Below are 14,801 nucleotides of genomic sequence, written 5' to 3' on the forward strand. Positions count from 1 at the left end.
ATCCGAGACAGAAACACAAATGTAAACTCTATTAAGCAACGCAGTTATGCACTGCACTGTTCACCAGTAGCCAGGAGACTAACAGTGCATTCCTGAAAGTTTGGCGTTTGGGAATGGCGGGGAGGAGGCACTGCTGTGGTGCCTCCTAACCCGTTTCCCTGGTGCCGAAAACTCAAAAAAAAGCCTTTTAAAGGCTTTTAAAATTTTAAATGGGGCTTTTTGCCCCAAAGGGAAAAGCAGATGCAGCCTCACCCTTTTCGCTGCCGGCGTACCCGGGGCAAAAGGGGACAGGAGGCTGCCTAATGGCAGTTCCTCCCCAGGGAACACCTCCCGGAACACCAGCGCAGGCCTTTACACCGGTGGGATGCCAGTGGAAGGCCCCGCTGGCGTTTGGGTGCGGTGCTGCCACGCCGGTGTCCGGCGTTCAGGTCTCCATGCCGGCGCTGGGGCCACTAACGCTGGGGGGGCCTGAACGCCGGCAGAGTACCCTCCTGGCCTCCTAAGGGCTTTCGCCCTCAAGGCTCAGGAATGTGCTGTAATGTGCTCAAGATAATGGATCCACACACTTTTGTAGTTAAAGCTGTGCTTATGGTTTCTGAAATTCAGTTAGAGCAGTATTTTGTGACTTTGGTGTCAGCTCTGATTTTTAAATCAAGCCTGCCTGCCTTAAGCACATTAAATGTCTAAGGAAAACTCACTAGTTTAAAACAAGAGGTGGCAAAATTTTGCAATGCACCCTAAACCATCTCATTGTACCAGACAGTTTACAATATACGAGTGTGTCTTTTCTTCTGCAACCTTAATATTGAAGACACATAAATTTGGAAACAGATATAGGAAACAGAGTCGCTGTATATTTGGAAAGACGAGTAATTAGAGAGAAGAGAACGGCAGAGTTAGCAGAAACAGTACTCAAAATACCACTCTGTTGTTTAACTGATAGTGTAACCCATACTGAAAAATTAGTTGAGAAGTTCAGTTATACAAACAGTTCCTTATGCAAGAAGGCACAGCAGTGTAACATACTGTAGGCCCTGAAGCACATTTGCCAAACCTAGGTCTACTTATCGAACATTTCTTGTGCTGGGGAGGGAGGGGGCATCTGCTATGAATAAAATTGGTCATGCCTGGTATCTCTCACATTTTTAAATTTTGTGAAAGTAAGTTGCAGTGGATTCGCCTTCATACAAGATGAGATTCTTGAACTGTGATCAACATACCAATGCAACTGTGAAAACTACAAGATAGATTAAGGTCGCAAATTTGCAGTGTTATACATATGCACAATCATTAAGTCACAATTAAGTCACAATGAACAACCTCTCAAGGGATGTCTTTACAAAAAAGAATAGATTGGTAATTCAATTTAGTAGAAAAATCAGCTATAATTTAAACACTCTTCTATATTTACTGTATTGTTATTTCATACACTTTTACTCAGAAGTTTCCAGAATATGTTCTCCGTAATTTCACCCCTGCCTGACACACACAATTTGAACCACTTTGAAATTACCAGCATCTTTAACTCCACTGTGTTTATTAAGACTAGGAATCTGAAGCCAACTATATTATCAGTCATGAAAACACCATTTTGTAGTAGGAAAAAACCCTAAATCACAGCCCTGTATTTAATCTTTTGACTATCTACCATCTGCAGCCCACAAACGTCTACACACATCCACACACACGGCAGGTCACTTTTGATTTCTTTCACTTTCAATGAAATCTTTAATTTGTCTATGGTAGGTGGCGTTTCGCCCCTAGTTCACTATCTGATCATGCAAAGAGTTCTGAGTTACTCATGGACCCAGGCCCGCTTCTTTTGGAGAAAATAGTTATTGCTGCTAGCAAAGCCTGTTTCATCAGCATTTAATGTAGAGGCTCTTCCGCCTTCTGAAATCACACCCTGCGATGCTGATTCAAGCTTCCATACCTTATGGGCTCGACTACTACACTATACTCTGCATGGGACTGCCCTTGAAAACCACTCTGAAACTTTAACTGGTGCAGCAGAATAATCATGTCCAGTTGGCAGAGGCATATTTAGCCTGTTATGCCTCTTACCAATTTCGTTCTGAACTCAGTTCAGGGTGATTGTTTAAAGGCCTACATTGTCACCCACCACTTCTTCCTATAAGTCCACATATTAAGAGTGATCAGGGTAAAAAACCCTCCTCAATGTGCCAGCCTTGGAGAAAGTAAAGCAGGTGGCACCTAGAAAAAAAGCTAGAAACAGGGCAATTCTGCAGTCTCCTGCCTGAGGAAGATTGGAGAAGCTTTCCTTATCCAGATATTACTTGATGGTTATGGTTCCTGTGTCTACTCTGTAATTCGGTTTTGTTTTATATGGTTTGTATTCGGTTAACTGGGCTGAGCAGCAAGAAAAGCATTCTAGGTATGCTTAAAATAAATCATGAAGATAGAAGAAGGGAAGCCAGAGAGCTACTGCTATCAAAGGGATCACTGTGTTAGATAAACGTTTAAAAAAAGCTACACACAAGTGTTATTTCAGCAAATTTGTAACCCAAACAGGAAATATCTAATGAAGCTAGGAAATTCAGTAATGCAGCAAGAAATTCAGCAACACAGTTGCAGATGACAATACACCTCAAGAAAACGGAGGTCATTTTTTTATGCACACAGGATTCAGAATTTGTTTAGCTTTGATTCTAATCGGCTCAACACGCAGAACACATTTCTACCAATAAGAACAGCAGCAGCAGTCTTAACATTCAAATATTTCCCCACCTTACCGGCTTTCCAGTATTTCATGCACTCCCTTTTAAAAACTTAAAAAGGCACGTTAGATTCCCTGTTAGAGGGTTCAAAATAAATCAGCAATTGTACTTACTCACTTTCAGGCAAGCAGCAACTAGTTCCAAATGAGCTAGCTGTCTTGTCTTTGCCCACCTGCCCTTCAGCACTGGCCTACAGGCCTTCCCTCTGACTGTAAACTAAGGCTCAATACGCACGATAGCAACAAGCCCAGCCCCTGGGTTTTGCAAAGACATTGCCTCACCTTCTCACCTGCACCGACCTCCCTGCAGTCAGTCCCCCCATACACACATTTGTATTTTCAAACTCAGCTGAAAGTATTTGTGGAGGGGTGCAACTCATAATAAGCAGCAAGCGCAGGGAGGATTCAGCACCCCCTCTCTCACGCACCCCCGTTCTGCTGTTCAAATCAGAATACTTCCACCCACCGATTTCTATGTTAAAAGGTAAAGGTCCCCTGTGCAAGCACCGGGTCATTCCTGACCCATGGGGTGACGTCCCATCCCGACGTTTCCTAGGCAGACTTTGTTTATGGAGTGGTTTGCCAGTGCCTTCCCCAGTCATCTCCCCTTTACCCCCAGCAAGCTGGGTGCTCATTTTTACCAACCTCAGAAGGATGGAAGGCTGAGTCAGCCTGGAGCCGGCTACCTGAAACCGACTTCCATCGGGATCGAACTCAGGTCGTGAGCAGAGCTTGGATTGCAGTACTGCATCTTACCACTCTGCGCCACAGGGCTCTTTTGCTTTCTTTGTTATTGGGGCAAAATTGGGTTTAGACACGTAGACCTGCCGCCGTCACACGTGGCTTCAGCATAAGAAGCAGCAGAAACAACCCTGCATGGTTTTTCCCCACCTTGGAAACAAAAGCACTATGGTAGCTCTTTGCTTGTTCAAAAAAGAGGGAGCGTGGAAGTCCGCATGTGGATCTACCCTAATACCATGCTGCCATTTCCTTGGCGGGACAGGGAATCTGCAATGGTGATGCAGTAGAAACAGAATAAGGGGGCAGCCACAGAGCAGTATGAAAACTGGTAACTATTTGGGAGGCAGATATAAGCATGGCATTTTACACAGATAAAGGCTAAGTGCTCTTTTCACTTGAGGTTGGCATTTCCATTCACAGAAAAGAGAGAGAGTGATTTTCACCAATTCCACCCTCTTACTACAAGCTCCCACTTCGACCCCCACATTCCCAACAAACTGCAAGGGGAACAGAAGACAGTGGGGTGTGTGTAAAAAAGTCACTGTACAAGTACGCTCATGCTGCGTAAGATCCAAACCTAAGTCACCAGATACCAATAAACATCTCAATACTACACTCTTCTTCAGTGGCTTTACAAAAAAGCAGTGTGCCAAGGATAATGTTAGGACAGCAATGAAAACCAAAGGGGGGGAAAACAATTCATTCTTGAGAAACAGCAATAATTTAGTCTGAGTCTTATCACACTCTAGGCAACAGGTTTTTTTGTAATTAAAATACACAATACCAAATTAAAAAACGAAGAGACTATAATGTTACCCTCATGCATGCTTAGTTTAAGTTCTTCAATGTCTGTCCCAACCAGGAATGTCCAAAATACCTTCTCAAAAGCATTCAGGCTCAGACTGTGACACGGGTAAGGAATTCCACAATTGCCAAGCAACTATTATATGTGTGCTTGCCATCTGAGGGCACAAAGTGCTTATGCTGAAGGCACAAGAAGGCACTTATGTTTGATTGCCAAATGCTAAAAACAAACAGCAGGTGCCTTCCTTGCGAGCTTCTAGCACATCACCACCGAAACTGTCCTAGGTGGATATTGGTCTGATCCAGCAAGATAATTTTTATACTCTTAAAGAACAAATGGGAAGGCAGTTTGTGAGACATATAGGGTTTGAGTCGTTGACCACAATATAGGAAGAAGTCTATTAAAGGGACTCAACGTTTTATTCTACCAACTAGCTCCAAGGGTGAGCTAAGCCCAGGAGTAGAAAGAATTATTTAAATTTCATCAGAGTATGCAAGCAGCAGCATCTCCTGACATTTTAGATGCAAGTACCAAACTCAAGAAGCCCCAGTGCCATTTTACTGCAGCAACTCGCTTCTCCATCCTTCACGCATGATTCACCTGTGGCATTTCAAATGACTGAGACGTAAGGAAAAAGAGCACTGAGGATTTCTTCTTCCCAGGAGCAAGCATGCTTTACAATTCTAGTTCACAAGCTGCCCTACCATTTCACCCACTACCCACTTCTTTTAAAAAAAAAAACACTACAACTTATATATTCCTTTCTAACACATGCACACAAACTTTCTAAAAGCTAACAAACAGGAAATGTGAACAAGCTGTCCCCTTGCACAAGTGGTGCCTATTCGCCTTAGGAGCATCCCCTCACATTCTTATTCTTTTTATCCGGTTCTCAAAATATCATGGAGCTTCTGTGCTTTAACAAAGGTGCTCCTCCCCCAGTCCCATTTTTCAAATATCCTCAATCCCCTGCCTGACCCACCCTTTGCTAGCCTTTCATCCAGTCAATCAGGATTTAAGGGATGGGCAGACAGGAGAATGGGAACAGAGAGAGTCATTCAAGGAATGGAGCCAAGAAATGCTAAAGTTTTAAAGGCACAGAAGGTCCTGAAGATGGGAGGTGCTCTCCAGGGAACACAGCTTTGCTGGCTCACTTATACTCACTCTCAACCTTTACGAGTATCCCTTTTTAACATCAAAAAATTGCGCAGACCTTCCCACGCAATAGTAGTTATACTATTAGTATCCACTGACTGAGAAAATACACAACAAAAAGATCAAAATGACAGTGCGCATATAAATTCGTGGACCCCTTACAATAACTCTGCATCCCTCCAGGGGTCCCTGTGGCTCCCAGGTTGGGAACCACCGCTCTGGGCTCTCTACTTCCCCAAGTACACTCTATCCTTTTCAGCAGGGCTACAAGACAGGGTTTTTGGTGCACATGGAAAATCTAGCAGCTGCAGCCCAGCCTCCAGACCTCTGGAGAGGGAGGAAAGGATGGCTTTGTCCCCTTCCCCACTACAGATACACTTCTATCAGCATCACACTATTGTGGACGATAGTTCTACTTTAGGTAACATAGAATCATAGAATTCGTGAACCCCCTGAAATTACTCTCCCACACGTTTAAATTGTGTTTATGTAATACAATAGATCTGCAAATTAAGTTCTGCATATAAATTCACTGAAACATTGATACTGAATACTAAACATCCACCTGCTTGAACAATTATTTTTTGAAAAGCAGTATTACTGGAAGATATATGTTTAAATAGACTTTGAAATATAAGACAATGCAGTGTTCACTGTTCTTCCCACTGCACTCTGCAGAATCTTTCCTGACTTCTCTCTTTCTGCCATACCTTTATCTGAACTACATCTTACACGATGGTGGTTACATGGGTATTGCAACCCAAATATAAAAATACCTGTACAGATATATGCCAGATATAATGGGAACTCACATGTAAAAACTGTCACTTTAATATGAATACCTTCCTGTTCAGTAGCATTTTAAAGCAGTGAATTGTGGACAAGCACACACCCAACTACAAAACAGACATGCCTCCGCTTTGTATTTTGTGCACTCTCCAATGCATCTGAGGAAGTGAGCTAACTCACTAATGGTTATGCTGGAATACATTTTGTTAGTAAAATCTCTAAACTACCACTGGACTCTTTGTTTTAGTTTGCTGCTGCAAACTAACACAGCTACCCACTTGGAATAATCTGCAATGGAGTGTGCTACCAAAGAAGCAACCCTCAAATTCTTTACCATCTACCTAAATTGCCTCAAAAATGTCCGTAAACTGGGTCAAGTGGGCTTCCATTTTCACTTATACTCAAAATTAGTATCATTGGCATGATGTGCTCACCAGTCAGCTAGCCCAAAAGACAAACAACTATCTGGAATGCAAAGTTAACTTGATTAACATAGGTAGAAACTGAAAATTAATTTCTCAGCTTTTCTTGTTGCATTTTAAACAAACTTTTCACTAGGTCACCGTAATTTTCTGTTTGGGACATCCAAGCAAATAGCACCTTGGTCAGCAACTAATTTTGCCTGAGGGCCAATCCGACCACGGGATTCCCTGCACCTTGATCTTCTGCACAATGCTGCTGCCTTAGCAGCTGAAATGTGTATAGCACTATTTTAAATATTCTGCATTTATAGATGCTGTTAGGAAAAGGCAGTCAGCCTCACGTTTTTTCCTCTAGCATATTCCCCCCTCAGAAGTAGCTATACAGATTATAATTCTAAAATATAAATGAAGATTATTAATGCTGGATGAACATTGCTCCTACCAGTGTTTATGCAAAAATGGCATTCAATTAAGACAGAACCTAGACAGTGTGCTACATCAGAGGAACATTGAAAACTTTTCACTGATGACCCTGCATTCATTTTTATGGCTCTTGTAGAACCTGCTTGTCCAAAGCATGTGTGGCCACATGCCAGAATTGGATTTCAGTCTCCTATAAAAGACATATCCACACTACACATATAAACTGATTTAATAATCATTCCCTTTCATTAGGGGACTCCCATTTCCATTCAGCAAATGAAATCTGGGTGGATATGCAGTTTTCAACATGTAAGGCTTCCTGATTAGATTTGTGTCTTACTTGATGGGCCTCCTACTTCAAGCACCATCTGTTTGTAAAGCACTGCTTTTTGGGGAGGGGCTGTGGCTCAGTGGTAGAGCATCTGCTTGGCATGCAGAAGGAAGGTCCCAGGTTCAATCCCCGGCATCTCCAGTTAAAGGAACTAGGCAAGTAGGTGATGTGAAAGACCTCTGAGTGTTTTTGTCTCAGCCAAGGCATTTTGTGTGTGTGTGTGTTAAGCGCCGTCAAGTCACTTCTGACTCATGGCAACCCTATGAATCAATGTCCTCCAAAACGTCCTATCCTTGACAGCCTTGCTGAGGTCTTGCAAATTGAGGGTCATGGTTTCCTTTATAGAGTCAATCCATCTCTTGTTGGGTCTTCCTCTTTTCCTGCTGCCTTCAACTTTTCCTAGCATGATTGTCTTTTCCAGTGACTTGTCTTCTCATAATGTGACCAAAGTACAATAGCTTCATTTTAGTCATTTTTAGCTTTTAGGGTCAGTTCAGGCTTGATTTGATCTATAACCCACTGATTTGGTTTTTTTGGCAGTCCACGGTATCCGTAACATTCTCCTCCAACACATTTCAAAGGAATCTACTTTCTTCCTATCAGCTTTCTCCATTGTCCAGCTTTCACACCCATACATAGTAACAGGGAATACGATGGTATGCTGGGATTTTAAAAAAATGGAGGAAACTTGCTGTCTGGAAGGTGATGCAAACAATGGGTGTCAAGAGAGAACATTTGCCCCACCAGAAGAGCCTGATAAGGCAGGCCAGAAAAAGCTGGTAGAAATCATGGAAAAGTTTTTTCATGAGTTTGTGCAGCTTCTGATTTTCAACTGCAAACTAAACAGGCATAATGGTTCTCTTGTGTAGCTAGCAACACAAATAAACCAGCTCATGTTATTTTGCAGCTTTTGAAAGCAGGTATAAGAGATTACTCTTTCGCCTTGCAAGACCTTTGTTGGGGCCCCAGCAAAAACCAGATCATGCTCTATCCAGATTACACCGAAGAAGTATCAATGCAACCACCAATTTATGAAGTCTTGCAAGAGATATGAAACTGCAATATTACATTAAATATCCTGGCATTTTCTGCATGCACTATCAAGGTCAGATCAAAAAGTTTCACATTCCAGCAGCTGCACAATCATTTTTTACTGGTCTGCAAGATCTATGCTCCACTGTTCGAAATGAATAGCCTACTGCAGTCTTTTGAAGAAAATTGCTAGATGCGACCAACTAAAGAATATTAGATTGTCCACTTCTATATTAATCAGTTCAGTTTTAGAGTACAGCTCCCCTCCCCGTGTCCCCAGTATTATGTTCTAACTGCCGGGGGCTACCACCAGCATATAGATAACAGTCTGGGCATCTCGCCATATTTTTCTCTCTATTTTTATTTACTGCTCAGGCTTTAAACAAACATTTTCATGACCCCCCCTTAATTTGTTTTAATCTGTCATGACTAGAATTGGTCCATATATACCTATAAAATGAAGGATAGGAATGGCTGGTGCTGTAGAAAACTCTGGCACCTTACCTGGAAGCAAATTGTTATTGTTTATTTATTTTGGGGTTGGTTTGTTTAGGGATGAGAATAGGATTTGGGTATTAGTAGTGGATAGTTTATAGAGACATTTTTCCTTTTTTGTTCATTTTAATTTTTACTTCATATGTATTTTCCTATTATTTTTCTAGTAAATACTTTCTAGATAGTAAGGTTCTCTATATGATACTTTGTAACTTTTCTATAGCTGGGGAATTGGGCATAGCTGACTGGATATATTGTTTTCAGATGTTATGTTCAACGTGATATCATGTAATGTTAAGGGCCTGATGGATTCTAATAAGCGTAACAAGGTTATTTCCAAGTTGAAAGATCTTAAAGCTGATGTGGCATTGTTACAAAGAACTCATATAATGGCAAAGTAGAAGAATCACTTGTGTAGGATTGTGTTGGTGAGGTATATGTTACCAATATATCTAATTGATCGAAAGGTGTTGCTATGTTGATGAACAAGTGCATTTCTTTTCAGGTCCAGCAAGTGATTACAGATCGAAATTGTTGCTTCATTCTTCTGGTAGTGAAAAGCTCATAATCATTGTTATGATTAATGTGTATCGGCCAAATGTGGCTTTTCCAGACACATTTCATCAACATTTCAGCCACTGGGTCAATTTTACATATGACTATCTGTTGGTGGGGGGAGATTTTAATGACATACTACATACATCTTTGAATTGAAGCACACCCCTATGCAAATAATATTATTTGGTGAGATCTACTCTTCAAGCCTACATGGCTGAGCTAGGTTTGACGGATCCCTGGTGTATATTGCACCCAATGGACAGAGATTATACTTTTTTTTCTTCTGTGCATCATAATTGTTTCTGGTTTGACTACTTTCTTGTTTCAGCTTATCTGATGCCCCAGATTCTTGCCTGTGATATAAATGTTATTGTTATTTCTGATCACGCCCCCATATTATTAGTCCTTTGATTTCCAGAGTGGGCTAGACCACCTGGTTTATGAAGTCTTAATGTTTCTCTTAATGATGAGACTTTTAAAAATCAGATGATGGTTCAGTTATCAGAATATTTTAATATAAATCAAGGAACAGCTAGTACCTGTCCAATTAAATGGGATGCTTGTAAAGGCTTTATTAGAAGGGAAATCATTGCATATGCTTCTCATAAGAAGCTTAGAGAAATGAAGACACTGAAAGACAGATTGAAATATCATTTAAGCCAGTTTGCTGTTTTCCACATCAGATCTTTATTGGGAACTTAAAAATTAAATATGAACTAAATAATATACACACAAAAGCACAATATGCTTCAACTTGTTTGCATTAGTCATACTGAGAAAGTGGTGAGAGACCAAAAATTTTTTAGCATATCATTTAAGATAACAAAAGAATAAGAACTATATTCTTTTGATGAAAGATGAGAAGAAAATACTACATACTTCCTCTAGAGAAATAAATTTACAGCTCTGTATTATTCTGAATGGTACAATAAAGGCAAAGAATTTACAGAAAAAGATTTGGAAACATTGTTCTCGCCTTGATCTTCCATGTTTAGATATTGTTCAGCGACAGATTCTTGCTGAACCTTTATGTATGGATGAAATAAAGGTAGTGATAATGAATCCGAATAATGGCAAATGTCCAGGACCAGATTGGTTGCTTATTGAATGGTGTAAGACCTTTGCAGATTTCTTAATTCCAAATCTTTATCAATTGTATAAGAAGATTTTTGCGTCTGGCTGATTACAATTATTGTTATAAGATACCTATATCACTGTGATCCCTAAACCAAGAACAGACAATACTCAGTGTGCAAATTTTCAACCTATTTCTTTCATTTATTTATTTTCATTTTATTAAATTTATATCCTGCCCTCCCCAGCAAAGCCATGAATGTGGATGCTAAGATATTAACTGCTGTTCTTGCTAACAGACTCCAAAAGGTTGTTACAGCTTTGGTACACATAGACCAGGCAGGATTTATACGAGGTAGGCAAGGCTCTGATAATCTTAGGCTGGTCACTGATCTGATTGCTTTATAGCAGATCTGATCAAGCTGCCATTTTCTCACTTGATGCTGAAATAGCTTTTGACAAAATAAACTGGAAATTTACCTTTGCTACATTAACTAAATTTGGTTTTCCTCACGAATTTTTGAAGTGGATTAAAATTCTTTATTTATCTTCCAGATCCAAGTGATGACTAATGGCATATTTTCCGCACCATTCCCTCTTGAGGGGCACTAGAAAGGGTTGCCCACTTTCTCCTCTTATTTATTTATGTCTGGAACCTCTGGCTTGTGGCAGTTAATATAATAATATTCATGGCTTTTTACATAACTCTTTGGAATGTACAATTATTCTTTATGGAGATGATCTTTTATTATTTATTTCAGAACCTCAGTCTTCCATTCCTGCATTAATGAATACAATTAATACCTTTGGAGACTTGTCTGGATATTCAATTAACAGGGCAAAATCTAGGTTGATGCCTCAATATATCACGGAGTGTATTTGCCTATGGACATTTTCAGTGGTGCCCAGATTTCATTACTTATCTTGGAATACTGATTCTTAGAGATATTACACACATGATTATGCTAAATTTTAACAAACTAATTGCTGATATATCTTTGGATTTGGACAGATGGGCAACTTTAAACTTGTGACTACGAGGCAAAGTAAATCACTCAAAATGAATATTATACCTAGGATTTTTTGTTATATCTTACATGTAATTCCTTTCTATATACCTTGCAGATATATTCATAAAATTAATATTTTGTTTCGGAAATTTATATATGGCTCCTTATCACCTTGGATTTCTTTAAAGAGGATGCAACTTCCATTCAATGAAGATGTGATGCTGGTTAGGAAGGCCGATGCTTTAGAGCAGTGGTTCCCAAAGTGGGCAGTACCACCCCTGGGGGGGCAGTGGGATTACCTAGGAGGCACTAAGAGGCTAGGGGGCACTAGAGGTGAGCCCCTTCAACTGTGTTGTTGGATAGGGTAAGGGGGCGCTGGGGTCGGGTTTGTGGAACCAAGGGGACGGTGGCCTGAAAAGTTTGGGAACCACTGCTTTAGAGGAAATGGGCCCATCTATCTTGGATTGAGCGGCAGTGGCTGTTTGAAGAACAGGTGAAGCACTTGGGGGGTGTTCACCCTACACAGTCTTTCTGTTTGCAATGCAAGCTGGTTGCATTTGGTTCGCCAACTTGCTCCTTTTTTAGACTCAGCCATTCAAGCCATGCTGATCTGTACTTTTGTAATCCTGTAGTTGTATTACCATAACATGTACTATGCTGGACTGCCCTTGAAGACAATCCAGAAACTGCAGCTAGTTCAGAATGCAGCAGACTGATTATTATCAAAAGCTAGGCAGCGGGAACATGTCTTGCCCATCTTGAGTCACCTATGTTGGCTTTCAGTTTGTTTCCATGTTCAATTTAAGGTGCTGGTCATGACTTTCATGGCCTGTGACCGGCATATCTAGAGGACCATCTCCTCCCAAATCTGCCTGATTCTCAACTATGGTCTTGGGGCTGCAATCTAGTGACTCTTCCCCCACCTAAGGCAGTAGCATCCAGAGTCTGTCCCTTTCCCCCTGTACCTCCCACTCTGTGGAACAGGCTCACTGAGGAGGTGAGAGGAGCACCATCGTTTAGGAGTCTTCAGGATTTAGGAATCTGCAAGACTGTTTTTTATTCAAAAGGGGTTTTTAATGCAGTCAAAACTGCAGACATTTGGGGGTTTCACCTATTGGCTTTAAATTATAGTGTCTTAACTGTGACATGTAAGCCACCCCCGAGCCACAAGGAAAGCCAGGATATATAATAAGTAAAAAAGTGACAAGTAACCCCTTTGTTCACTGTTACTAATGTGCACACATTTTTTAGATAATCCTGCAATCCAACACATACCAGCTTGACAGTTAAATCACACTGAACAATGGTGGATTTAGTTTTTCAGTTAACAGCAGGGTAACCTGCGGCACAAAAGAAGAGGGAAATATACCACAGGAAACTGTATTAGGTGAACAGGTGAACATCATGAGAACAACATCTCCTATTGAGTATTTCATTTCATGAAATTACCGAAGCAGTAGGAACCCTGCCCTCCTCTGCGTCCGATCACCCTATATATAGGACTAGGTTACAGAGCCTTGATTCTAAGCATACTTGAAAGTGAATCCCTTTGAAATCAACAGGGCCCCCTCAACCAGCATCTGGCTCCAAGTGTTCAAATGAGCCTTCCCTCACAAACTCTCTGCTCATTTTAAAAGCGCTTCAAATATCCTATCCCCCAATAACGAATGCTGTAGTTGGAAGTTACAAAAACGGGTCACAAAGTACAAAACAAAGCAGAGGAAGACTGCTTCCTTCCTTCCCTGCCTGTGGTCTTCCCAGATGCATCTGGCTGGCTACTGTTCGGAGATGGAATTGCTGCAGCAGACAGACTGATCCAGCAGGGCCCTTCTTGTATTCTTAAAATAGGCAGTCATGGGAATTTACTTGAGCATTACGCTTGCCACCAGGTCAGAACTGTTCTAACAGAACCAAAATTTCGCTCTCTTGCTTTGTCATCGGAAGACGCAAAATCAGAATCATGGCAGCCAAGCCATTTTGCACGTGAACATGTGCACATCGTGACAACCAGGGAGGTGCAATGTTTCAGGTGTGGAGTTAGGATCTGAGAGATCTGGATTCAAATCCATGAAGTTCACTGGGTGACTTGGGCCAGTCTTGTTCCCTCAGCCTGACCAATCTCACAGGGCTGATGGGAGGATAAAATGGGGAAGAGACCCACGCACTCTGCTCTGAGCTCTTTGGAGGAAGGGAAAATAAAAATACACTATAAATAGATAGAAAAGACACACTGTCCAGTCACTGCAAATGCCCCTCAAGTGTAGCTGAATCGTGCAGTACACCAGATTTATCCATTTAATTTATTTACACCCACACCTCACCTTTCTTTCCAATGGTAAAAACAAAGCTGCGTACATCATTCTCCTCCCCTGCATTTTATCCTCACAACAACCCTGTGAGGTAGGTTAGGCTGAGAGTGCGTGACTAAGCCCACCATCACCCAGTGAGCTTCCACAGCAGAGCGGGTATTTGAACCCGGCTTTCTGAAACCCCGGTTCGACACTTTAACCACTACACCAACTGGCTCTCACTGCATCCTAGTGCACGATCACATTTTGAAAAACCTCCAGGTAAAAGTCCCAGGACATAACAATAATTTAAGTACTTCTTCTATTATCCCACCTTTTTCAGACCAATGCTGGACTCAGGGCAGCTAGTAACAATAAAAAGTCCTAGGAAATAACAAAAACTGCAACTGTGAGTGGACAATATTTCAAGAATGTGAGAAGTGAACGAATTCTAAGTTCTACTCCACCGTCTGTTTGGTAAGATGTCCTGAATAATAGCAATAATAATCGGTGACTAAGTAGTAGAAAAGAGCAAGAGTCCAGTAGCACCTATAAGGCTAACAAAAATATTTTCTAGTAGAAAAGAGCAAGAGTCCAGTAGCATCTTAAAGACTAACAAGAATATTTTCTGGTAGGGTATGAGCTTTCTGAAGAAGGTGTCTGAAGAAGTGAGCTGTGGCTCATGAAAGCTCATACCCTACCAGAAAATATTTTTGTTAGTCTTATAGGTGCTACTGGACTCTTGCTCTTTTCTACCAGAAAATATTTTTGTTAGCCTTATAGGTGCTACTGGACTCTTGCTCTTTTCTACTAGAAAATATTTTTGTTAGCCTTATAGGTGCTACTGGACTCTTGCTCTTTTCTACCAGAAAATATTTTTGTTAGCCTTATTGGTGCTACTGGACTCTTGCTCTTTTCTACTAGAAAATATTTTTGTTAGC

This window comes from Euleptes europaea, chromosome 10, assembly GCF_029931775.1.
Source record: "Euleptes europaea isolate rEulEur1 chromosome 10, rEulEur1.hap1, whole genome shotgun sequence".
In the NCBI taxonomy this organism is placed as follows: domain Eukaryota; kingdom Metazoa; phylum Chordata; class Lepidosauria; order Squamata; family Sphaerodactylidae; genus Euleptes; species Euleptes europaea.